At 45.8% G+C, this 27,298-nt stretch overlaps 1 long non-coding RNA gene across 3 annotated transcripts in view; it reads left to right on the top strand.

Annotated features, from left to right (window-relative positions):
* Nucleotides 1-1,247: 1,247 nt before the first annotated feature.
* Nucleotides 1,248-27,298, top strand: part of LOC117347275 — an 89,862-nt gene continuing 63,811 nt past the window's right edge. For 2 of the 3 annotated variants that reach the window (XR_004536760.1, XR_004536762.1), the window contains exon 1: nt 25,333-25,727. This is a non-coding gene — a long non-coding RNA (uncharacterized LOC117347275). Of the gene's footprint in view, nt 1,429-2,682; nt 2,807-25,332; nt 25,728-27,298 lie in introns of those variants that run through there. The other variant, XR_004536761.1, reaches the window with a different exon arrangement.

Genomic DNA, 27,298 nt, shown 5'->3' with positions numbered 1-27,298 from the left:
TATCTGCCTTGGTACCAGTCACGGCCAGGGGACAACAGGATGCTGCTGTTAGCTAGCTTTGATGTATAGACTATAGGATGGATTTATGGCTTTGTTTTTCTCTCTGCTCTTACCTTTTTGGCCAGAGCTGGTTATACCAGTTTGGACTGGTTAGGACCCTATATAACCTTTGTGTCCAAGACTCTCGGGTTCCTCTGTTTTATACAGCTAGTTCTGTTCAGAGGTCCAGCATATATGCTTGTAATAAAAGCCTTTTTTTCATCTCCTCAGTCTCTGGCTCAAGTCTCTGTACTACTGACGGAGGGCCTTATCCAAAGAGGCACCTTCAGAAGGGAGAGATGATCATGTGTATACCCTCAAAATAAGATCGAGTGCATTTTTGGGGCCCCAAATGAATATAAGATACTGTGTTATTTGGGGGGAAACACAGTACTAATACAGTTAAGTCATAGTTCAAGTACAAGTCATCCCTGGCTCGTCGTTATGTCTCAGGGGTTGCATTAGGCTGGCTCCCTGTCTTGGTACAGAAAGGCTATTTGAAGTTTTCTGAACCTGAGACAGTGGTCACAAGATCATAGTGTAAGCGGTAGTTGGTTCCAGCATTTGACTAATTGTTGTTGTATGGATGAGGAAATTTGCCCGGTAGACTTTATATTGTTGCATGCTGGGAATTTAAGTGGAAAAGGCTTCTGGTGGAATATCTGCTTATATTGGTTAAAGAGGTGATACAGTCAGTTAGCTCCACCATGTTGGCTTTGGAGGCTGAAGGGGGGGGGGCTGGTGTTAGGAGAATTGCCCCCCCCCCCATGTTGGCTTTGGAGGCTGAAGGGGGGGCTGGTGTCAGGAGGCTGAAGCTGCACCTCAGGAACATGACCTTTGCCCCCCCCCCCCCCGTCTTCTCGGTGCTGCGGCGGCCGTTTGACTCCACTTTTGACAAGAAATGTCCAGACCTGAAGGAAAACGTTGTGGACGCGTCAGAGGCCGCTTTCCTTCTCCCACCCAACGACTCTAACAGGGAAAACCAGAGTCTCCCCCTCCCCCTAAACGGCCGAGAGGGGGCGACGGACGCTTTTTCTCTCGAGCTTCTCTTACATGTCTTTCGCTCCAGCGCCGCCTGCCGTCAGCAAAGGACGCTCTCCGAGACAACATGCGCATGCGCATCACGGCAGCCATGCCTCACCTCCCCCTCCACTCTGAGCTGCGCCCCGTACAGAGACGGCACGCGGCGGCGCTCCAGAGAGCTGGGTGAGCATGCGCCGCAAGGACGGAGGCGCCTGCGCTGCGAGCCAGCAGCTCGTGCAGAGATGGAGAGGGGGAGGCGCGTGCGCGCCACCTGCGCGGGAGGAAAGGGGGCGCCGTTCTAGCACGTGACGGCAGCCCGTGTTTGTAAACACGCGTCGGCAGCACGTGCCCGCAGCCCCCACTTGGGTACGAGATTGACAGAGGCCGAGGACCAATCGGCGCTTCCGAAGCCTGGGAGGCGTGGCAGGGTGCCGTGCGGCATAGGGAAGAGGACACGTGAGAGCGCTAGAGATGGAGGGAGGAGGCGATGGTCAGGGGGGTTTGGGGGTGCAGGACACAGGCAGAGAGGGAGGTGCGGTGGGTTCAGGATGCTGGCCACAGGGGGAGGGAACGGAGTGGCAGCAGGAGTGCAGGTGGATAGGTAGAAGGAAGTGGGTTGGAGGGGGGGTAGAGTGAAGGGAATGGAATGAGAGTAGAGGGAAATGGGGTGGAGGCACCGGTCAAGGGAAGGGATGTGAGAGGATGGAGTGGACAGGGGCCCTCAGGGAGGGAGGGGGATGAAGTGGACAGGGGGCAACGTGGAGGGAGGGGGATGGTGGACAGGGGCCCTCAGGGAGGGAGGGGGATGGAGTGGACAGGGGGCAACGTGGAGGGAGGGGGATGGTGGACAGAGGCTCTCAAGGAGGGAGGGGGATGGAGTGGACAGGGGGCAACGTGGAGAGAGGGGGATGGTGGACAGAGGCCCTCAGGGAGGGAGGGGGATGGAGTGGACAGGGGGCAACAGGGAGGGAGGGGAATGGAGTGGACAGGGGGGCAACGTGGAAGGTGGTGGACAGAGGCCCTTAGGGAGGGAGGGGAATGGAGTGGACAGGGGGCAACGTGGTGGGAGGGAGGGGGATGGTGGACAGAGGCCTTCAGGGAGGGAGGGGAATGGAGTGGACAGGGGGCAACGTGGAGGGAGGGGGATGGTGGACAGGGGCCCACGGGAGGGAGGAGATGGAGTGGACAGGGACCCTCATGGAGGGAGGGGTTGGAGTAGACGGGCCCACATGGTAGGAGGAAGGTGGACAGGGGCCCACAGGAAGGGAGAGGGATGGAGTGGACAGGTGCCCATGTGCAGGAAGGGAGGGAGATGGAATGGACAGGGGCCCACGGAGAGGGAGGGAGTGGGGCTAGGCCTAGAGGGGTCCAGATAGAGGGAGTGTTGTGAGGGGGATGGAGGGGCCCTGTGGAGGTCAGAGGTGGGGGGAGGATGGAATGTGAGCGAGGGGGCCCGTGCGAGAAGGACACAGCAGGGTCCTAGAATTGGGGGAGTGAGGAGGCTCCTTCCTTTGCAGGCTCCCTCCCCCGCACCTGCCTTTTCTCGCTGGCATGAAACGGAAGAAGCCAGTCGCTCTACATATTTTTTTATTTAATTACTTATTTTTTGCCTGTGTTTAGCAAATAGGAGCGCAGAGGTGGTGTTGCGAGCTCCAATGAGAGTGAGAGCAGCAGCTGCTGCAGTTTTCATGCCTGCAACCAACACTCGAGGGAGAGAGCCTGGGAGAAACTATTCAGCAAGCAGGTAAGGACATCGCTGCTGCTTTCATCAGACTGTGAGAAAAGTGCCAGAAACGATCATAAACAAACAAAACAAATTTAGTGGCATCAGATGAAGAGCTCCTCCTGTGCTAAGCCAACAAGAAGTGCTGGCTTTTAAGCTCAATTTATTTGCTATTCGCTGATGTGGCACAGTTGGTACTGCAGTACTGAGGAGTACAAAATAGCCCCGTCACTATTATTGCAACAGCTGGAGAATGGAGGTTTGAACTTAGTGCCAGGCTGCAGAGGGAAAGAAGGATTAAATGCATGGTTTTCCTTTATTTACATTCAGTCCTGTTTGCAGTCCTGTAATCTTCATGTAGATGTTGCCTGTACTAGGTAATGGGAGGACAGTGGCAACCAGTCTGGAGGATGGCTATATGGAGATGACTCAGTTTTCCATCCTTGTACTGGAATGCATAAAAGGTCTTTGCAAACTCCTGGAGCCCAATCCTCCAATTCCTCTACCACTTGGAGGCTGCTCTCCCCTTTTCACCTTTCACAAATGTAGAAACCAAATTAGAAAGAATGTCAAAAACCCAAGTACCAAAACGTATTCTTTCCTAGGGATCACAACAGTACCTGAATAAATGCATGTAAACCGTTCTGAGCTCCCCCTGGGAGAACAGTATAGCAAATTGAATAAAAAAGAAGATCGTATACTTCACTGATTTTAAATGTGTTTAACTAACACAGAATTAATGAGTAAGGTCAGTATTCACAACTCATGTCAGAAAAGAAGATTCCCATTCTCAGAGTTGGAGTACATTAAGCATGATGCATCCTTGGACCTTGTGCATGTGAATCAACACAAAAGTGAGAACTCAAAAATAAATAGGATAATCTTTACCGAGTGAAAATTTCTCACAAAATTATCAAAACTTATTTTCAAAGATATATTTCAAAGAAGAGGTCCAACCCCCATAAATAGGGAGAAGTCATCTATAATTCATAGAGTAACAGAGTGGTACTTATCTCCATTGGCGTAAGTATGCGTTGTAGGTTTGCCAGTCAGAATAAACCTTGGTCCCCATGTTCACACCTACTCTTATGCAAAAGATACCTTCTCAGACACCATTTAGAACAGGGGTGTCCAACCTTTTAGCTTCACTGGGCTGCATTGGCCCCAAAAAATGTTTCTGGGGCCACGCAAACGCTGCAGCAAGACAGAGGAGGGAGCCGGCAAGGCGGTAAATACCCGGGGGCAGCAGAGGAAAACACTGCATCGCCCTTGACCGGGGCCGCACAAAATACTTCACGTGGCCGCAGGTTGAAAACCCCTGATTTAGTACATCTCCACACTTTTTACAGGACCTGAGCACATGGTCCTCACCAGCGCTTCCTCAGACTAAATAGAAGACAAAGATACTATGGTTTAGCAACCAAAACACTTCACCACACCAAGAGTTCACCCTTGCCTCGGGAGATAAGATAGCCATAAGCAGATCATCTAAAGCAGGGGGTCTCCAAAGTCCCTCCTCGAGGGCCGAATCCAGTCAGGTTTTCGGGATTTCCCCAATGAATATGCATTGAAAGCAGTACATGCACATAGATCTCATGCATATTCATTGGGGAAATCCCGAAAACCTGACTGGATTCAGCCCTCGAGGAGGGACTTTGGAGACCCCTGATCTAAAGTCTTTGGAGTCATCCTTGATTCGGACCTATCCATGAGAGACCAGGTCAAGAAGTTCTTCCATCTTAGACAGCTCAGAACCATTAGATCAGCTTTGAGCCCCACGAAATTCAAGACGGTGGCCCAAGATCAGTGTTCCCTCTAAGCTGCGCTGGCGTGCGCTGGCGCACAAAATATTGCCTCGCAGCGCACAATGTCACGTCACAGCGCACGGCGTACGGAGATGGCAGGCCGCGGCGAGAGGAGAATTGGGCGAGTTGGCGCTGGCGCCCGATATTTTTAGCGCATGGGGAAAAAATTTTGCTCACACCACCCACCCGCTTAGAGGGAGCACTGCAAGCAGTCCTCCCTTACCTTGACTACTGTAATTCCCTCCACCGCTGTATTGCTGAGAAAGACCTTAAGAGACTACAATTGCTCCAAAATACAGTGGCGAGGCTAATCTTACGCAAGACCATATGTTGCTGAGAGGGTTACACCTCTCCTTAAGGAATTACACTGGTTGATGGTCAGAAGCAGAATCCATTTCAAGGTTGTATACATGGTACATAAGGCCATATACGGTGAAAACTCAGCTGGACTCGCATCCGCCGTCCAAATCACAATCCTTCCGCAACTCAAGGTCAACCCAACTATGAAAACTATCACCCCCTCCCCGCACGCCATGTTCGAAGGAAGGCTCTCTTTGAGACCACCTTCGAGTTTCAGGAGCCCAGAATCTGGAACAACCTCCCGAGCAGCCTTCAATAAACACCCACATACTTCCAATTTAGGAAAGCACTGAAAACTCACCTTTTTTCCTCAGTGCATTGACCCTTTCCCATGCAGTCTCCTGCATGATATCTTCCATGCAATTTCTGTATAATAACTATGTCTCTGTAGTAATTCTAATATTGTGTAAGCTGCAATGATTTCCTAGCTGACATTTGCAGGATACAAGAGTTGATATGGTATGGTACCTCATATTTAACCATCTCGGCAATATCAGTGCTAAGAAAAATAAAGAGATGCGTAGTTACGCTTGTTATACAGCATAAGTTCATCCTCTGGTTTCCAAGGAAACCAGAAATGGTGAGAGGATGCTGACAGCAGCAAAGCCTTTATCACCTCACTCCAAGAATGCAGGCTGCTCTCACACCTACTGAGAGGGACAACTGCTTAATGTGTTATCTGTCCACCTTTTGTCCTTGCCAGCCACAGCATTTTTAAGTGAAATTGTTTTTGGTCCTTTCATGTTTAGTGATACTGTTATCCATTAATAATAAATCTTTCAGACACATGAGATATATTTAACCTTCTAGGGCAGCCTGCATTCTCGGAGCTTCTTGTTTAACCTTCTAAGGCAGCCCTTTTCCTGGAGTTATATCTAACCTGTTTGCTTTTTTGGTTTAAAATTAATATGCATGTTTCATATTTTGTATAAATTGGTGATTTAGGCCAGGTCTGCTAATGTAGCCGTTCTGCTAGCGAATTTAAAAAAGCGAGTAATTCGCCAAAAAACACTCATGTAAATGAGGTTGGCGGAGAGTAGTGAAGACTTGCTAAATTTGCATGTGCCCATCACTGGTGATAGTGAAGGGCACATGTGCAGAAAAAAAATCAAAAACACAACAGCAGTGGGAGAGATACTAAATATCTCCTGCTACCAACCAACAAACGCCCCCCCCCCCCCCCGGAAGTGGGAGAAATGCCGATTCTCTCCCACTGCAAATAATCCCCCCTGCAGTGGGAGAGGTGCCCACTCTCTCCCACCACAAATAACCCCCCCTGCAGTGGCGGCGACCCCCCTTTGCAGTGGGAGAGATGCTGATTTTCTCCTGCAGCAAACACTCCCTCCCCATTGCAGCAGGAGAGATGCTCACTCTTGCCCCTCCCCTCCGATGTCCCCACCTCTGACACCCCGTCCCTTACCTCCGTATAGATGTCTGACCAGAGTGACATGGATTCCCTCCACCCAGCTGGCCTGCCGCTTCAAAATGGACTTTCCCCTCCCCAGTGCATCCTGGGATGTACCGGGGCGGGGCCTGAGGCACCGATTGGCCCAAGTTGTTTTTAAGACCCTTCTTCAGTATCTCTCCTCTCTTATCTCTTTCAATACTCTGCCCCGGCAACTCTGATCATCGTGTAAATCTCTTGTCTGTACCCTTCTCCTCTACTGCCATCTCCTGATTCCATCTCTTCTACTTTGTTGTGCCGTATGCCTGGACCAAACTCAAATCCATGCTGGAAGTCCACTTTTTTGAAACTGTGTTTTAAGCCCTAAACCAACCCGCTTGTAATGCACCCATATCTGTTTGTCATTCTCTCGTTAGTCCTCTAATTCAGTGTATCTGAAACTGCGTGCCGAGGCACACTAGTGTTCCTCCTGAGATTTCAGGTGTGCCACGGTACACTGGGGAGGAGAGGTGCCGGCACCAGCGGACAGCCTACAGGACATGCCTCTCCTGGCGAGAGGCACATCCTGTAGGCAATCATTGGGCGCCAGCACCTATCCTTCTCTCTGTCACCCCCCCCCTCCTCCCCGCTGGTATCTCAGAGCACACCTTTAGGGCCTTCATACTCACATGGACATGATGATGTCACGCATGCGCGTTATGTGATCACGGCGATATCTGCGCACTTTCAGGTGCCTCGAGCCACAGCCACTACCTTTAGTGTGCCGCACCTCATCATTCCCTTTTTAATTCCCTATCTGAGAAGCATGTACTCAATGTATAGTTTCACCCTTTTTGTCCTGTTTGGTCTGTCATATTTAGGTTGCAAGCTCCTTCAAGCAGGGTCTGTCTCTTGGATGTTTAATGTCCAGCCCTGTGTGTACTTTAGTACTGGATTTTCACACTAACCAATGCAGGTTGGGATGATACAGTCAATCCTGGATTTCTGCACAGTCACACTTTCTCTTTGTCTAGGGCAGACATGGGCAACTTCAGTCCTCGAGGGCTGGAATCCAATCGGGTTTTCAGGATTTCCCCCAATGTATATGCATGAGATCTATTTGTATGCACTGCTTTCAATGCATATTGATTGGAGAAATCCTGAAAACCCGATTGGATTCCGGCCCTCGAGGACCGGAGTTGCCCACCCTAGGTCTAGGGCAGGGGTAGGCAATTCTGTTCCTCGAGAGTCGGAGCCAGGTCAAGTTTTCAGGATATCCTCTGACATCAACTCTGACATTGGAGGGAAGACTTTTGGGTCTGCTTTGGTGGAGGCGGGCCGGCAGCGGCTTCAGCAGAGGGTGGTGGGCGGGCAGGCAATATCCTCAGCGGTGGACAGTGCCGCATACCGCGTGTTGAGAAACACTGGTATAGAGAGTTTGAGTGGAGGATGTGTGAGATGGTGCTGAGATGAAGGTAGAGGATGGGAGGTGGAAAGGAATTGGGAAGGGAGATGGGCATAAGATAAGAAGGAATGAAATTAGAGGACTGAAAGGATGGAAATGGGGAACTAGACAGGTTTGAAAAAACGAGAGGGGAGATATGATATGCCTTCGTTAATTTTAGTGGTATGTTACTTTTCAGAATCTTACGGCCTTATTTTTGTAGTCTGGATAAAAAGCAATAATACTTTCGATTTTGTCTATTTCATCCAATCTGGTTTTCTAATACTCTTAATTACCAACATTTGGGACTTCTGAGGAAGGAGTGTTTCTTCGAAACACGGACCAAGTTGGATCCGGTCCACACGAATATTAGGACCAGTTCTTTGGATGTATTTTATGCATTTGTTTTAAGATTTTTGTTATTTTAATAAATTTCTGTACCCTGTACATTTTCCTGCAGTTTTGTTTTTTTGTTTACTCTGTTTATTGGACCAACATAAGACATTGTCGTTTATAAACATTGGGAGAGCACATGGACGCCTTCAACAAGACCAATGAATCTGTTAGAACCCTGTCCTACATCAGGGGAGACTGGAAATGAAAAATTATAGTGTTGGAAAAACATTTATTTCATGATTTCACGTGAAACCTTTTATTAAAATTTAACAGTTCTGGACTCAGTAGGTTAACTGAAGCAGCTTTGCCAACATAAACCGTTATAAGACCTGATTTAACACTTATATACAGACATCTCTGTTTTTTGTTATAATCTAGTATGCTTTAGTATTTTTGTTATAATCTAGTATGCTTCACTGTGACCTAATTTTGTCACCTTAATGATTACCCAAATAAGCATCTTTAATCCTTAAGAAGCTTAGCGCTACCTTGAGTAGATGGTGGATTAGAAAATCTCTCCCTCTCATCCCAGTTATCTATATTTCTAGAAGTTACATTTTCACTCTTCTTCACCGTCTTTGATTTTAAGATAAGTACACGGTGTGAAATATGTAAGGTATTTCACTTATTAGTATTTTTCTAGGTGATCACTGCGATCAAGCACTACTACGTAATCATTTCTGTAGCGCTACTTGACGTACACAACACTGTACACATTTTTTATGCAAGTACTTCCTCTGTCCATAGTGGACTCGCAATCTGTTGTTTGCTTTTTTTTATACCTGGGGCAATGGAGGGTTAAGTAAGTAGCCCAGGGTCACAAGGAGCTGCAGTGGGAATTGAATCCAGTTCCCAAGGAACACAATCCACTGCACTAACCATTGGGTTGCACCTCCACTCTGTAGCATCAACGTCTCCCTAGTGTTCTGCTTCTTGCTTATCTGGTTCAGACAGGAACTCCTTGGTTTATAGAAATAAAAATAAATGTCTGGTTTATAGTAATTGACTGGGAACAAGGAGACCCAGAGTTCAAATCTGGTTTCTTCTACTGACTCGTGTAACTCTGGGCAAATTGTTATATGTCCCCTTGCCTCAAGTAGCCATTTAAATTATAAGTAGGGAAGCCCAGACCAGATGTATTCCATGTATTAACAAAGATAGAAAGAAGAGGAAATGGCTAAAAGATGAGATGAAAGAGGCTATTAGCCAAAAAAACCCCATCATTTAAATAACGGAAAAAGGATCCAAATGAAGAAAATAAGAAGAGACATAAGCACTGGCAAGTTAGATGCAAAGCATTGATAAAGAAAGCTAAAAAAGAAATATGAACAGAAACTTGCTAAAGAGGTAAAAACTCAATAGTTACAGTTGTTTTTTTTTTTTTAGGTATATCAAAAGCAGAAAACCTGTGAGGGAATCCATAGGACCATTGGCTGATCAAGGAGCAAAAGGGGGGGCTAAGGGAGGTTAAGGCCATTGCAGAGAAGATTGAATGAATTCTTTGCTTCGGTCTTTACAGAAGAAGATGTAAGGGATTTACATGAACAGAAAAGGGTGATGATGCAGAGGAACTGGAAGATGTGCCAAGCCAAATTGACAAGTTAAAGAGTGATGAATCACCTGGACCGGATGGTCTCCATCCCAGTATACTGAAAGAACTCAAACATTACCGTATTTTCACGCATATTTTACCTACCGCGCATACCCCTCGCGCGTTATATGCGTGAGCGCGGTATACGAAAGTTTTAAAACATAGGTCCCACCCCGCCCGACGCCCGATTCACCCCCCCAGCAGGACCACTCGCACCCCCACCCCGAACGACCACTCGCACGCGCTCCCACCCGCACCCGCATCCACGATCGGAGCAAGAGGGAGCCCAAGCCCTCTTGCCCGGCCGACTCCCCGACGTCCGATACATCCCCCCCCCCCCCGGCAGGACCACTCGCACCCCCACCCCGAAGGACCGCCGACTTCCCGACAATATCGGGCCAGAAGGGAGCCCAAACCCTCCTGGCCACGGCGACCCCCTAACCCCACCCCGCACTACATTACGGGCAGGAGGGATCCCAGGCCCTCCTGCCCTCGACGCAAACCCCCCTCCCCCCCAACGACCGTCCCCCCCCCCAAGAACCTCCGACCGCCCCCCCAGCCGACCCGCGACCCCCCTGGTCGGGTTGGGCCCATGTGCCTCAGGCCGCGCCCCCAGGTGGGACCTAAGGCTCCAGGGCCTATTCTGATTGGCCCACGCGCCTTAGGCCCCACCAGTAGGCGGAGCTTTAGGACGGATGGGCCAATCCGGCCTCATTCCTTCGTTGGCTGCCTGCCGGACAGGCGGGTTTGGCTCCCGTCTGTCCGGCCAACTTCCAAAGGTACGGGGAAGGGGGGTGGGGGGTCGTGGGGGTCGCCAGGGGGGTCGCGGGTCGGCTGGGGGGGCGGTCGGAGGTTCTTGGGGGGGGCGGTCGTTGGGGGGGAGGGGGGTTTGCGTCGAGGGCAGGAGGGCCTGGGATCCCTCCTGCCCGTAATGTAGTGCGGGGTGGGGTTAGGGGGTCGCCGTGGCCAGGAGGGTTTGGGCTCCCTTCTGGCCCAACTACCAAAGGTACGGGGAAGGGGGGTGGGGGCGTCGTGGGGGTCGCCAGGGGGGTCGCGGGTCGGCTGGGGGGGGCGGTCGGAGGTTCTTGGGGGGGGCGGTCGTTGGGGGGGAGGGGGGTTTGCGTCGAGGGCAGGAGGGCCTGGGATCCCTCCTGCCCGTAATGTAGTGCGGGGTGGGGGTAGGGGGTTGCCGTGGCCAGGAGGGTTTGGGCTCCCTCCTGGCCCGATATTGTCGGGGAGTCGGCGGTCCTTCGGGGTGGGGGTGCGAATGGTCCTGCCGGGGGGGGGGGTGAATCGGACGTCGGGGGGGGGGGTGAACGGAGAATCGGGACAGCGCACGGAGAGGCGGGGCAGTGCACGGAAGTCAGGGGGTGAACGGAGAGTCGGGACAGCGCACGGAAAGTCAGGGCAGTGCACGGAAGTCAGGGGGGGTGAACGGAGAGTCGGGACAGCGCACGGAAAGTCAGGGCAGTGCATGGAAGTCAGGGGGGGTGAACGGAGAGTCGGGACAGCGCACGGAGAGGCGGGGCAGTGCACGGAAGTCAGGGGGGGTGAACGGAGAGTCGGGACAGCGCACGGAGAGGCGGGGCAGTGCACGGAAGTCAGGGGGGGGTGAACGGAGAGTCGGGACAGCGCACGGAAAGTCAGGGCAGTGCACGGAAGTCAGGGGGGGGTGAACGGAGAGTCGGGACAGCGCACGGAGAGGCGGGGCAGTGCACGGAAGTCAGGGGGGGTGAACGGAGAGTCGGGACAGCGCACGGAGAGGCGGGGCAGTGCACGGAAGTCAGGGGGGGTGAACGGAGAGTCGGGCAGCATGCGCGGTATAATCGTGAGCGCGTTATACCAAAGTTTTTGTGCTTATCATCGTGATTTCTGCGCGCTATACACGTGTGCGCGTTTTATACGGGTGCGTGTTATTTGCGTGAAAATACGGTAAATTGCTGATCTGTAAGCTGTCGCTAAAATCGTCTGTAGTACTTGAGTGGCCAATGTTTCACCGATTTTAGGGTTCCAGGGAAGATCTGGGAAATTACAGGCCAGTAAGCCTGACTTCAGTGTTGGGCAAAATAGTGGAAATAATTATTAAAAAAATACAATTGTGGAACATGTAGATAAACACGATTTAATGGGACAGAGTCATCATGAGTTCAGCCAAGGGAGGTTTTGCCTTACCAATTTGCTTGACTTCTTTGAAGGTGTGAATAGATTTGTGGATAAAGGTGCATCGATTGATATAGTATATGTAGATTTTCAGAAGCCATTTGACAAAGTTCCTCATGAGAGGCTCCTGAGAAAAATTAAAGCGTCATGGGATAGGAAGCAATGTCAGTTATGGATTAAGAATTGGTTATCAAATAGAAAACAGAGGGTAGGGTTAAATGGCCATTTTTCTCAATGGAGAAAGGGTAAATGAGAGCCTCAGGATCTGTTCTGGGACTGGTGTTATTTAACTCATTTTTAAATGATCTGGAAATTGGAACAATGAGTGAGATGATTACATTAGCAGATGACACTAAACTGTTCAAAGTTGTTAAAACACATCCAAACTTTGAAAAATTTCAGGCAGACCTTAGGAGACTGGGCATCCAAATGGCAGATGAAATTTAATGTGGACGAATGCAAAGTGATGCACATTGGGAAGAATAACCTAAATCATAGTTACTAGTTGCTAGGGTCCACCTTGGAGGTCAATACTGAAGAAAAAAATATCTGGATGTCATTGTAGACAATACGTTGAAATCTTTTGCCCAATGTGCGGTGGTGGCTAAAAAAAGCAAACAAGATGCTAGAAATATTAGAAAAGGGATAGTAAACAAGACTAAGAATGTTATAATGTCTCTGTGTTGCTCCATGGTGCAACCTCACCTTGAGTACTGCATTCAATTCTGGCCATATATCTCAATAAAGATATAGAGGAATAAATAAGGATTTAAAAAAGAGCAACCAAGATGATAAAGGAGATGGAATTCCTTTTGTATGAGGAAAGACTAAAGAGGTTAAGGTTCTTCATCTTGGAAAAGAGACGGCTGAGAGGAGACATGATTGAAGTCTACAAAATCCTCCCTTTGAGCCCCTGGGTTCCTACTTGTTGAAGGATCTTACTCTCAAGGCAGTTTTCCTGGTGGCAATTACTTCTGCGAGACATGTTTCTGAGCTGCAGGCTTTCTCTCATAGGCCTCCCTTCCTGGAGTTTTCTAAGGAGCGTGTTATGTTGCGGCCTGTTCTTTCCTTCCTGCCGAAGGTGGTCTCTTCATGTCAATCACTCTGTGGTTCTCCCAGTCATGGGTAGTCGGGAGGGCTCTTCGGAGCAGAGGCAGTTGCGCAAGTTGAATGTCTGTTTCGGGTTCTTCACTCTTATGTTCAGTGGACCCAGGAATTCCGGAAGTCGGATCATCTGTTTGTCCTCTTAGCGGGTCCTTGTAAGGGGAATGGCGCTTCCAAGGCTACCATTGCGCACTGGATCAAGGAGACTATCGCTTCTGCTTACCTTCTTCAGAAGCCTGTTCCAGAATTTCTCAAGGCTCATACCACTCGGGGTCAGGCAGCTTCTTGGGCTGAGCCTTCTCTGGTGCCTCCAGTGGTTATCTGTAAAGCCACAGTTTGGTCTTCACTGCATTCCTTTTTGCGACACTACCATGTGGACGTTCAAGCACGTCGGGACCCGGTGTTCAGTGAGCGTGTTCTGGTGGCAGCCCTCCGGGGGTCCCACCCATGATGGGTACTGCTTTGGAATGTTCTATCAGTGAACTATACCAGTCTGGAGAGGTGCTAAAGAAGGAGAAATTAGGTTCTTACCTGCTAATTTTCTTTCTTTTAGACTTTCTAGACTGGTACAGTCCCCACCCTGTCTGTTGGTCTCAAGATTTCTGCTATTTCTTTTTTATTTCCTAATTCCCTATGCACTCCTAGTTCCTCTATGACACAGAAATCTTTGCTGCAAAATTTATTTTTGTCCCTTCATTCCAAAAGCTCCATTTAGATGGCATCTGTAACTCCATTTTTATTGTTGTTTGGTCCATTTCTGTAACAAATTATGATTTATAATTTATTACCATTTTTTTCTGAATAAAGCAATTTTTTACTCTTTGCACTTAGAACCATCATTTCAGAAACATATTTTGTTGAGCAAAGTTCTGGAACAATGACATTCTTCTGTCCTATCTTTGAGTGGTAAATAGTAGAGGTGAAAGGCTGAGATATTGAGAGAGAGAGAGAGAAAGGGAGCGTATCCAGAGGACCAACGAGTGGCTACACAAGTGGTGCAGGGAGATGAACTTCGGATTCCTCAACCATGGAGAAGCACTGCAGGGACTTCAAGGACCGGATGGATTCCATCTAACCAGTAGAGGTAAGAATGTCTTCGGACATCGACTAGCACGACTGCTTTGTAGGGCTTTAAACTAGGTAAGTTGGGGGGGGGGGGGTACCAGTAAAGTAAGTAACTATCCGGAGAAGGGGAGTCGCAACCCCACTCCTGAGCCCGCGGTAAGTACTCACATTGCAAACAATTCTTTAGGTGCCACACCAGTCCAGATGGGAAACATCTCACGGGGCCCCAGCAATCATAAGGTATGTATGTTAATGCACACAGTCTAGGCAATAAAATTCTGGAATTGGAGACTGAATGTAATTGCGATTTCCGAGACTTGGTTCACGGACTCTCATGGGTGGGACATGGCTATACCAGGTTACAACTTACTACGTTAAGACAGAGAGGGCAAGTTAGGAGGAGGAGTGGCACTATACACCAAAGAAGCCATCAAAACTACGAGAATCACAGATGTCAAATACACCGGGGAATCCCTCTGGGTAAACCTGGCCAGAGGCAATGAAAAATGCCTGTATCTTGGTGTAATATACAGACCTCCAAAACAGCTGGGAGACAAGGACATAAAACTAATCAATGACATAGAGAATATCACTTTACGGGGGGATATGGTACTGCTGGGGGACTTCAACATGCCCGATGCAGACTGGAACACACTCTCAGGGTCAACCAGCAGCAGCAGAAGGCTATTATCCTCATTAAGGGGAGCACAACTCATACAATTGGTATTGGAACCCACTAGGGCCCAGGCGATACTGGATCTGGTACTCCCTACGGGGTCTCCATAGGCGATAAGCTAGCCTCCAGCGACCACAACATGGTATGGTTCAACCTCAGAAAAGGATTCACTAAAACAAGCACGACAACAAAAGTACTCAACTTTCGGGGCAACAGACTTTAAACGTATGGGAGACTTCATCCATCGGGCACTGCAAAACCAAGCTGTATCCGACAATGTGGAGGCTATGTGGTCAACATATATAGTGGAATTAGAAAAGGTACAAAGAAGGGCGACAAAAATGATCAAAGGGATAGGATGACTTCCCTGTGTGGCAAGGGTTCACCAGCCTGGAGAAGAGACGGCTCAGGGGTCTAGAAAATGCTGAGTGGAGTGGAAAGGGTAGATGTGCATCGCTTGTTCACTCTTTCCAAAAATACTAGGACTAGGGGTCATGCGATGAAGCTACTAAGTAGTAGATTGAAAAGAAATTGGAGAAAATATTTCTTCATAAAACATGGAATTAAGCTGTCTGGAATTTGTTGCCAGAGAATGTGGTAAAAACAGTTAGCTTAACAGGGTTTTAAAAAAGTTTGGATAATTTCCTAAAAGGGAAGTCCATAAGCCATTATTAAGATGGATGTGGGAAAATCTACAGCATAAAAAGTTTTGCTCTTTGGGTTCTTGCCAGGCTGGCCACTGTTGGAAACAGGATTCTGGGCTTGATGGACCTGTGGCCTGTCCCAGTATGGCAGCTCTTATGTTCGATGTTGACCTTGTGGATAAGAAGGCTGATGACGACGTCTAATCTTCCATTCTTTGTCATTCACAGTTGGAGACGATAGAGGAAACGAATCTTACCTCAGTGTCTGGTTACACCAGAACTGATAAAGCATCTACATTCCTAGGGGCACTAGAGATCAGAAAAACATGTTGCTGTTTTTGCCATGCTTTTGGGTATTGGTGCAATGAAAGTATGTCTCTAACTAGAGTGACAGATAGTAGATTTTAGTTGCATGAGTATTTCCCCCCCCCTCCCCCTTATGTTTGTGTATAGACGCTTCATAAATGATTCACCGACTTCCAGGAAACTGGTGAATACCCATTGTTTTGCTCATGTACAAAAGGCCCCTCTGTTGAATTGTTGGCATTTGTCTTCAAGAAATCTCAACTTCGGAAGCCTAGGTTTTATCCGGGTCTTTGGTTTCTATTTCTAGGGTTAAGAGAAGAGTTAAAAAGGTCATATTTTAGAGAGTGTGATTCAGAAATAAATTCAGTAAGCTTAACAGATAGTTGAAGCTGTCCTTATAAAACCAGGTGTGATACAGAAACTAACAATTATTGGGGATATATTGGGATGCCATGCAAATCATATTTTTGGAGACTGGAAAAATAAAGATAAATAGGACAAGTGTGCTGGAAGTATACCTGTTCAATTTACAAAAAAAGAATATATCGAGGGACTTCATAATTTTCAAGGGATGTAGTACAGATAACAAACTCCAAGAACTGCATCAAACACTGGGACACAGCCCTTCAGAGAATCCCTTAAGGAGATCTACCTTGAAGTGTAGAGGTTAACATAGTACTACTGTTACCACTTGTTGCTAGAATACTATCATATTTAATAGTGCTCTATGAATATTTGCACTTGCTGGATAGAGCTTTGCCCTGTGGCTTAGGGAGTAACATTTTGTTGAAACCCCTATGGGATGCCTGGAAACTTTTGACCCAAGAATCACGACTCAATTACCCTTAAGGGGGAAACCCTGCCTTTGAGCCTGGGACGGATAACCCCACTTACACAGATTCGGAAAGAGGGGCCTAATATTAGTTGAACATCTTATGGATACTGGTTGGGTACTAACTAGGGGACCACGTTTTCATATTGTCAAGTTAAACACGGCATCCACCAATCCCTATGAATGCTGCATAATTGAGATTCTACTGGACTTTGGTCAGAAAATTTAAAGATGAAATGGAACAATAATGCACTACTACTCTACTGATATTTTTTTTTTTAAACAAAGGATGAACTTTTCTTCAAGTTCTTCAAGCCACTAGGCACACGATCTTCGGACAATGATCGTGACACTATAGTCAAAAGTATCAGAGTTTCCCTCATAGTGGAAAGTACTACAGAAATAGCTGTTTGATCTAGCCTGGATATTAGCCGGCACCTGGATAACGTCAGCGTGGGAAATCTCAGATATTCAGATTAGGCCCAGCATTCAATATCCGGGTCAAATTCAGTTTGATAGCCACTGGCTGAATATCAGGCCTATCGCTGAGTGGAAAAGTACCAAAAGTTACAAATAAGAGATAAAGGTTATAAAAGGTTGGAGGAATGGCTTTGAAGATTCTGTGTACTATAGGGTCAATAGAATAGGGCTGTGCAATTTTATTTTCATGTTCTACATCCTAAAAACTGCAGGTACCTAATGTGATTTCTGGGGTTAATTACTTTTTTATTGATAAATATTTCTCTTTGTAAAAAAATACAAAATTAGTCAATAACTGAAGCTGAAATTTGGCAGGATTATGCAGTTGATATACCTCTGCATAAATAAGCCACATGCCCCACTTTTGGTACCTTTTCACTTAGGGAGTCACATATTGTATATAGATGCAACTGTTGACTCTTATCTCAAGAGGAAACACATGATTTGTACCTTTTGATTCTGTCATTTACATTAATATAAGTTATTGGAAATCTGTAGTTCGAAGGTGCAGAGAGTTACTGTAAATCGGTTCCAAAATGCAATGGGCTCTTTGTATTACAGGCAACATATGGACTGTAGGGAAAAATGGTATTTTCTTTATCATTGCCCATCTCATCTGTGTCCCAGTCCTTTATCAAGAGTTTCTTCCAGTTAGCAATTAATTTTGTCATTAGTGGCTGATGGAGAGGGTGTCTGTCCATGAGATAAAGGCATGCAGGCAGGTGGTGGAGAAGAAAACAGTGACGGAGTTCAAAGAAGGGTGGGATGAACACAGGATTAGAATAGGGGTGTCCAACCTGCGGCCCCGTGAAGGATTTTGTGTGGCCCCTATCGAGGGCGGTGCAGTGTTTTCCTCTGCTACCTCTGGGTGTTTACCATCTTGCCGGCTCCCTCCTCTGTCTTGCTGCAGTGTTTGCGCATTTGTGCGGCCCCAGAAACATTTTTTTTGGCCAATACGGCCCAGGGAAGCCAAAAGGTTGGACACCCCTGATCTAGAATCAGAAAATAATATTAATATTGAACTAAGGTCAGTACTGGGCAGACTTGCACGGTCTGTGTCTGTGTCTGGCCGTTTAGGGGAGGATGGGCTGGGGAGGGCGTCAATGGCTGGGAGGGTGTAGATGGGCTGGAGTAGGTTTTGACAGCGATTTCGGCAGTTGGAACCCAAGCACAGTATCAGGTAAAGCTTTGGATTCTTGCCCAGAAATAGCTAAGAAGAAAAAATTAAAAAAAAAAATTAAATTGAATCAAGTTGGGCAGACTGGATGGACCATTCGGGTCTTTATTTTCTGTCATCTGCTATGTTATGTTACTATTGAAGGGAGCCTGAATGGCCCAAAATTATTCTTATCTGGTTGCTGTTCAGTGTTTTACTGCCATTGTAAATCTTCCAAGCATTATTTTAACAACATCTAAAATGACATTTTTAAAAAATTGCCCAGAAAGTGTCACACTGAGAATTCTGGAACAACATTGTATGTGGCCTCTGGTCAAACACTGAAAGTCTTCGCACTGCATTCTATGCCAGCATAACAGTGACCAATGAGAGCTTATCCAAATGCGTTGTACACGCTGGAGGGGTCGGTGTAAGGTAGGATAAGGAGTTCCAGTGCAGTTTTCAACACTGAATGCTTTGTTAGGCATGTGGAATCTCTTAGAGAAAGGAAGAGATATTGGTTACTGCGGATGGGCAGACTAGATGGGCCATTTGGCCTTTATCTGAAATTTCAGGAACAATTGCTATCTTTTCAGGCAGCCTTATGGACTAGGGATTTAACTCATATATTCATATTCCCAAATTCATATCAACAATTTCAACATGCCTTAAAAACGTATCTTTTTAGAGAATCTTTCGGAAGTTAGACATTGGATGTTTATTCATTTGTACTAACAGTTTTTGTGAACCGCATAGAACTTAATGGTATTTGCGGTATACAAGTGAGTTTTATGTTATGTTATCATGTTTCTATGTTATCCAGAATAAGATCTTTTAAAGTAAGAGTATAAGCCCAGAGTACCTTGCAGAGAGTTCCTGTCAGGTTTAAATTTGAGTGAGAACAGCAAGGTTGCTGTGCCTGCAGTTTCAAGGCCTCTCCTGCAGTCCACCTGTGCTGAGCAACTTATGCAGCATTCCTGTTTCCAGTTGATCCATCTGCTTGAGGAAATGCTGAAGATAGAGGGAACTCGCTATTCTGGTTTTCTCTGCTTGCCTCTAAATGTGTTATCGGTGCACCTCAGCTTCCACTTTGCACCCCCTCACTCTCTATTTTTAGAACAGTGTAGCTGAAATTACTAAGACAGAATCAGCTGCGCCAGTACCTCTGATTTGGATGGAGCTAGGAATCCACAGTACTATAGATATCCACTTCCTCTGCTTGCAACTGTATCACTCTTTGCTCTTCAATGTTCGAAATATGGACAGCAACCCTCTGCTAAACCATTTATATTTAGATTCCAGTTTTTATGCATTGATATTCTGCCTTGTTTTCAGGAGGTCAGATAGTTGGGAAGGTCCATGTAGAATGGGATAAAAGCAGAGGTACCTAGGGAAGAAGGGAGCCCACTTGCATCTTGCTTCCCAATCTTCTGCAATGGGGTGATCATGTTTAACTTTTGCCGCTGTCAGTCTAATTTTAAAAGAGAAGCATTCCTTGATAGTGTCACTCTTGAAATGAGGCAGGTTAGTATCATGCTTTAACTGTGAGCAGGGTTCATGCAGAAAAAGCATGTGCGGGCATTTAAAAATCAACACCCCTTATGTAATTTGCTCCCCTCAGCCCCAGGAACACCCTTTTTTCTTATGGCTAAATGTAAAAGCCATGAAATAGTCTGGCTTGATTTATTATTATTGGGGACAAAGGGGGGATGTTATTGTCACAGTAAACTAAACTTCTCAAGAACAATAACAAAACGTATTTATATACCACAGTATCTTAGGCATTCTATGCAGTTTACAAAAGAAAATTGAAACAGTGACAGTAAATACAAATGACCTAGAAATTAGGAAAAAAAATTTTAATAAGTAGGTTTTCAATAATTTCCTGAACTGCTGGTAAGAGACAGAGCAAGCAAACAAATTACAATTACATGTTCAACTTTTGCCGCTGTCAGTCTAATTCAAAGAGAAGCATTCCTTGATAGTGTCACTTTTCAAAATGAGGCAGGTTAGAATAATGCTTTAACTGTGAGCAAGGTAGGGAGACGAGAGGGCATGCTCTAAAATTGAAAGGGGATAGATTCCCTACGAACATAAGGAAGTTCTTCTTCACCAGAGAGTGGTGGAAAATTGGAACACTCTCCCGGAGGCTGTCATAGGGGAAAACACCCTCCAGGGATTCAAGACAAAGTTAGACAAGTTCCTGCTGAACCAGAACGTACACAGGTAGGGCTAGTCTCAGTTAGGGTGCTGGTCTTGGACCAGAGGGCCGCCGCGTGGGCGGACTGCTGGGCACAATGGACCACCGGTCTGACCCAGCAATGGCAGTTCTTATGTTCTTATCTTGGGCATTATGAATTAATGAATTAAAATATGATCCTCAAGATAATCGGGTGCTTAACCATGTAAACATATATAACCAAACTTAAATCTGACTCTGGCCTCGATTGGTTACCAGTGTACTCTTTAGTAATAAGGTGTGACATGATATGATTTTTTCAAATTGAAATTTAACCGGACTGTCGTGTTTTGTACGATGCGGAGTCTATGAAGATTTTTCCGGTAACCCGCTAAGTAAACTATATTACAGTAATCCAAAATACTTATAATTAATGACTGTACCAATAGTCTTGACAGAAGAAACATCAAAATATGATCTAATAGTCTGTAATTCCCATCACATATAGAAACTTTTCCTTACTAAAGCATCTGTATTTGAATTCATGGTGAGATTTTGATCTAAAATAACCCCTAGAATTCTTATAGTAGGATTAATCGAGTACAAAATTCCATTTAAATTTATACTCATCTCTATTTCTTTCTTCTTGCAAGGAGTAGCATAGAAGAATTTTGTTTTTTCTGAATTGAGTTTTAACTTAAATTCGGTCATCCATAATTCAGTTGTGCCGAGCTCCACAACTATGGAGATGGTGCGGTATACAAACCCAAGGTTTAGTTTAGTTTAGTTTAGTTGTGATTGTGGTGGAAATTAACTGCATAGATTGAGAGAATGATGAATATATTGGAATTGCAATAGTAAGATCATCAGCATAATTGTCAAATGTCACACATAACTTAGATAACCTACAGTATGTCCCAGAGATGAGAAGTAGCCATTGAAGAGTAAAGGAGAGAAAAAAACAGATTGTTCACCCTCTCCAAGGTGGTTAGAACAAGAGGGCACTCTCTAAAGCTGAAAGGGGATAGATTCCGTACGAACGTAAGGAAGTTCTTCTTCACCCAGAGAGTGGTAGAAAACTGGAACGCTCTTCCGGAGTCTGTTATAGGGGAAAACACCCTCCAGGGATTCAAGACAAAGGTGGAATGTACACAGGTGAAGCTGGACTCATTTAAGAGCACTAGTCTTTGACCTGAGGGCCGCCGTGTGAGTGGACTGTTGGGCAGGATGGACCACTGGTCTGACCCAGCAGCGGCAATTCTTAAGTTCTTATGTTCCCTGAGGAACACCACAAGAATTAGTCCATTTGTTGGAAAATACATTCCCAAATCACACCTGGTAGGTACGGAAATACAAAGAGCTCTGAAACCATTTAAGGACATTACCAGAGATGCCCAAAGCATCCAAACATCTACAGTAAGTAGTTGACAGTGATCAACAAGATCAAATGCACTGCTTAGATCAAATTGTAATATCGGTGCCCTAACACCTTGACTAAACAGATTGTACAAGTAGTCTAAAAGAGGATTGAGGTGAATGTAAAGGAGAGTATTGTTCTAAATAATCAAGCAACTGTGAATACACCAATCCCTCCATTATCTTAATGAAAAAAGGAATACTTGCTATTGGCCTGTAGTTAGAAATAAGTGATAAGTGATTCCTTTCAATTTTTAATTATAGGTATAATAACGTGCCCATCCTTTGCTGGAAATTCTCCTAAATCCAACATATAGGTTAGCCAGCTATAAATTAGAGAGACAAAAAAGACGGTTGATGAACCAAAAGTGAAAAAAGTCTTAAAATACCCTTAAATAAGGGGGGAATTCATCAAAGGGCATTAGCATCTTCTAATCGCTAAAGATGCCCATATATTCCTATGGGTGTCTTTATCGTTTAGTGCATGCTAATCATTAGTGCTAATGTGGTAGCTAGAACCCTTTGAATTCCCCCCTCCTAAATGTTAATGACTCAAAATGACCTTGTTTTAGTTGCTTGCATCAGGAGTTATTTAAAATGTGTAAACTGCTTTGTATATATGTGATACAAATGCAAGGGGGACAGCTTTTGCATGTCCCTATGGTCTAGAATGTCTCACCTATTGCACTGGAAAAGGAGATAATGTACTTACCCTGGTAAGCTCTTTTCCAGTAGATAGGTGAGACATTCTAGACTCCCCGCCCTGTCCTTGCTGTGCCTGTTTCAGATACTGATTTCAGATTTTAGTCTCCTACTTATCCAATCTATTTCTTGGAAGACCGGTCAACCCTTTTGGGAGTTAAGAAGAATTTATACATATGTATGACCTGTTGTGGGAGTAGTTCTGAACTCCTTTGTTGCCTCTGTTGGCGGTTCACAGTACTGCTTCGTCACTGCATGGCTGGCCTGAAACTTCCTCTCCAATGTAAGAATTGATGTTGGAGGTGAAGGTTTGTGGGTCCGGCGCTTGTAAGCGCCAAGCCTGGCTCGGGGAAGTAGGGAGAAATCGGCGTGGTGGCTTGAGGGGGTGCAGGGAGAGAGAAAGAATTGGGAAAGTAGAGAAATTGGCGCAAAGGCACTATGGTCCCCTTTTACTAAACCGCGATAGTGGTTTTTAGTGCTTTTAGCGCAGGGAGCCTATGAGCGTCGGGAGCTGTGAGGGGCATTCAGCGCAGCTCCCTGAGCTAAAAACTGCTATTGAGGTTTAGTAAGAGGGAGGGGGTATATTTGTCTATTTTTGTATACTTGTTATTGAGGTGACATTGCATTTTTTTTTTTTTAATATATTTTATTAATTTTCAAGAAAAAAGAATTCAACACAGGTGAATACAAAAACATTCAACAACAAAGAAACCCCAACATTCCCATCCATCCCTACAATCAACCCACCACCCTCCCCAACCCATCCCCACCCAACCACTACACACAATCAGAAATCAAAACAACAATCCAGCTCCAGTGTGACACTACACAGGAAAATTCAGACATTTAACAAATGACTTTGAACCCTGGGAGTTAAAGTAGACCAAAATGGTTTTCACCGAACACAAAATGCCCGACCGGGCGGAAAGTCCAGGGAAGTCAGCAACAGTCTTTCTATAGAGGCTTGCTGTATCATGAGTGTACGCCAGTGAACAAGAGTAGGGGATTCAGCAGTAATCCAGCAATGTAATATCACTTTCTTGCCCAACAAAATAGCATGATCCAGGAATCCACGAAAACCTTTAGGAGATGAACGAGGCAAAGTATCCATAGTAAACAACATTGCAGGTCCAAATACAAATGGGTATTACCACATAGCGACAATATGTTGGTGCAGCTGCCTCCAAAACGAAGTTACTCTAGGGCAGGTCCAAAGCTGGTATCCCAATGTAGCCGGAGAATATGCACACTTAAGGCAGCAATCAGAAGCACTCATCTTCACTATATACAAATAAGATGGAGACTGAAACAGACGTAAAGAGAAGTTATAATTCAGTTCAATCAGCAGTAGCTTTGGGGTAACATGAGACGTTCGCTGCAGTCCTCTTTTGAGCATAAAGGCATGACATTGCATCTTTTAAAGTCATCTGCCTTGACCTCTGATAAACCCCCCCGAATACAAATAATTAACATTTTCTCTGCATACAGTGTGCTTTGTGTTTTTTAAAATTTTATTGTTGGTAGATCATTTTGACTTGGTCATTTTAAAAGTAGCTCGCAAGTCAAAAAAGTGTGGGCACCCCTGGCCTAGAATGTCTCACCTATCTACTGGAAAAGAGCTTACCAGGGTAAGTACATAATCTCCTTATAAATTGTATAACAGCAATTGTATGTAATTGCTGATATAGAAAACACACATGAAGCGTAGCATCTCAATGCCTAATTTTTGGTGTCCTATAGAGAATTACCTTCTGTGTGTCTTGTCTCTGTTTCTGGGCATGTTAACGTTCCCTAATACTACTGGGTTACTCAATTCCTGTCTTCAAGGTCCATAGGCAGGCCAGGTTTTCAGCGTATCCAAAATGAATTGCATACCAAGGAGGCAAAACATGAAGATCTCTCTGATGTGTATTCATTGTGAATATCATGAAAATCTGGCCTGTCTATGGACCCCGAGGACTGGAATTGAGTAGTCCTGCCCTTATACAGTACATCCCTCGACCACCCATATGTTCTCTGTTCCAGATTCTGCTGTTTACCACAGAATACCCACTCCCAGTATAGTTATCCCATAAACAGTATTAAACAACACAATAAATCCTGGTGTAAAATATTGGACTTAAATGACAATTTTAATTTCTTGCCCACCAAAAAAATGAAGGATTCATATTTTGCTCAGCTTTATTCTGTATGATAGTTTATTAGGTAAAGTTGGATGTATTTTAATTTTCAAGTTTCATAAGCTATTTTGATCTGATTGGGAGGGGTTCCCTGTTCCCCTGAATGGCGCCATTGCATACCTGCAAGAATGTTGCCTATTGCAAATTGACAGAACTTTCTGAAGACAGTTTTGAATGCCATTTACCAGCGTTGAGTCTACCTGAAAACCGCTGCTTAAGAACAGCTGAAAGGTACCTTCAGCGTTCACAACATTTTTTTGTCTGCAAAAAGGAAGTTGTAGCACTGGAACTTTTAAAGCCGCACATGCGCCATTTCCCTCTTTCTTCTATTCACAGGAAAAGGAGCCCAAATAAGCAGATTAGGTGTAGAAAATGCTTACCCAGGTCTACAGTACCTGAGTTGGTAGGGGAAGCTCTACTGAAAAACAGCATTTGTTAGGTGCTGAAAAGAGACCAAGGGAGGAGGATGGTATCATACCAGTGTGTGCCTTGCCCTGGAAGCAGAGAACTCGAGGAACTCAAGGTGCAGTCTGCAACATTTGAGTTTTGCTTTGCTTGACCAGACCTTGGCATGTATTTTGGCTCAGCACTTTGGAGAAGCTGCAGCTCCACAGTTGAGACACTAGGAGCAGGCTAGAGAATTTTGAGCTGCGTCACAGAGCTGAGAGAGAGAGAGCTTGAACATGTTGTGTGTGTGGTTGGGTCTATGAGAAACAGCCCTGCTGCAGCAAGAAAAAGAGAGATAGTGACAGATGAAGCAAGAGAAGTAATGCAGCACTCTTCTTCGGAAACTGGGTTTCTACAACTCAACCGCGCTCCTGGCTTTGGAAAGCAATCTGAATACAGATTTTGGTTTTTTTAACCTTATATTTATTTTTTAAACCCTTCAATGTGAAGGATATTGGAGACGCAACGCGCTTGGTCCCGCAGGGGGGTGGGGAGTCCATTGGAAGGGTTAATAGGAGAAAATTCTGGAAGGTTCTATTCCGTGCCGCTGTGCAGCGGGCACACGCAGAGTGAAGGCACCACAGCAGTAACTGAGCGGCAAGCTTAGATCCAGAGGTTCGTTACATGAAATGTGTGTGTGTGTTTGTGTATAGATGTTACGTGTATATATAGATATATCGACTGCATGCTTGCTCAGATCCAAGAGTGTCCACACCGTCTGCTTATCAGTTATTGCTTTTCCTCAAATCACTGTCAGAATGCAGTGATTTTGCTTGGCAGAGGCTTGCTGTCCTTCTCCTTTGCCAGTGGAAAGAAACAGGACAACGAGGCAGGTTCTAACAAAGTCAGCTCGTTAGTGATGTTCTTATGTCAAGGGTATCGACAACTTCTTGGGAGTTGTGTCCCTCTTTTCCCCTGACATCCTTGCACAGTTTTCCCCTACCCCCGGGTCTGGGATGTGTTTTTGGGTGGAGGGATTAAGAGGCAGTTGGCATTTTGAAGCTCGGAGGCTCGTCACTGCGTAGTTGGGAAAGGTAGAAATGGTGACGCAGTGTTAGTTTCTGAGCCATGTCGTCTAGTGGAAGGTGCCCAGGAAGACAGGTCCAGGATCCTTTTGGAACCTGTGGAGCATTGGGAAGAGATTAAAAAAGAGAAGAGGATAGACGCTGATGTTTGGGGAGTAAATGTCACTGTTCTGGCTTGGGAAAGTTGTTTACCTTACTCTGTCTCCGTGTCTCCATGTTGGCTGCCTTCCAGCTCACATGTGACAGTCTTCCCTGTACTGCTGCATCATTAACTAAGTGGCTGAGGCTGTACCTGATTGGCCAGGGGAGGGCTCTAGGCTCAAACATGTAATGTTATTGGTGGAAAGGACGGTGGCAGGTGAATACCCATTTCACATTGGTTGAACACTGGGCATCAAATCTGAATCTTCATTTCTCCTGCTGATGGCTTCGGGAGTGTTTATGACCAAGTAAAGATCACAGACGCTGGCTTTTTAACCACTTGTGTGGAGTGTCTTCTGATGAGAGACACTGCTGCTTTTTTTTCGAGGTCAGATTTATACATCTGTAAAATGGTTTTATAAGGTTTCAAGGCAGAGTCTTCCTTGCACCACAATTTATTCAAATAAGTGAGCTCTATCTATTAACAGACTTTATTTCTCTATAATTATGACTCATCTTCTGTTTCAGCATCCCTGTACCAGCAAAAGTCTGAAAACTAATATTATAGGACTGTAGTACAGCTGGACCTCTATAGTAAGCTAAGATCTGTCACGTTGGCCCTTTTTAGGATGCCCTCAGTAGGGAGAGCAGTGCATTATGAATCTTGCCAGAAGCAGGACTCAAGTTTTTACTAAAGATTTATTCTTCTGGCATATCTCCCAATGAAGACCATTGCGATTTCTCTCTCATTTCTTTCTCCACAGAGTTTAATGTAAAATGTGCCATGCCTCACACTTACACAGCAGCGCGAGTCTGAGGCAGAGAAGGGATGATAGCTAGATGTTTCCCATAAACCTTTTCTTCATTTAGGGATGCATAGGGTAAATGCATGCTTTGGACAAGAGAATAAAGGGAAGGGGAAACAGAGTGTGGGGGGGGGGGGGTCATATAGCTCCACAAAGCTTTCCCACTCATTTTCCACCATATCCTTCCTTCCTCTTGTAAAAACCTTATGTAGCA

This window comes from Geotrypetes seraphini, chromosome 13 (assembly GCF_902459505.1).
Source record: "Geotrypetes seraphini chromosome 13, aGeoSer1.1, whole genome shotgun sequence".
Taxonomy (NCBI): Eukaryota; Metazoa; Chordata; class Amphibia; order Gymnophiona; family Dermophiidae; genus Geotrypetes; species Geotrypetes seraphini.
Note: the sequence above shows the minus strand (reverse complement) of the source record. Positions and strands in the feature narration are given on the sequence as shown.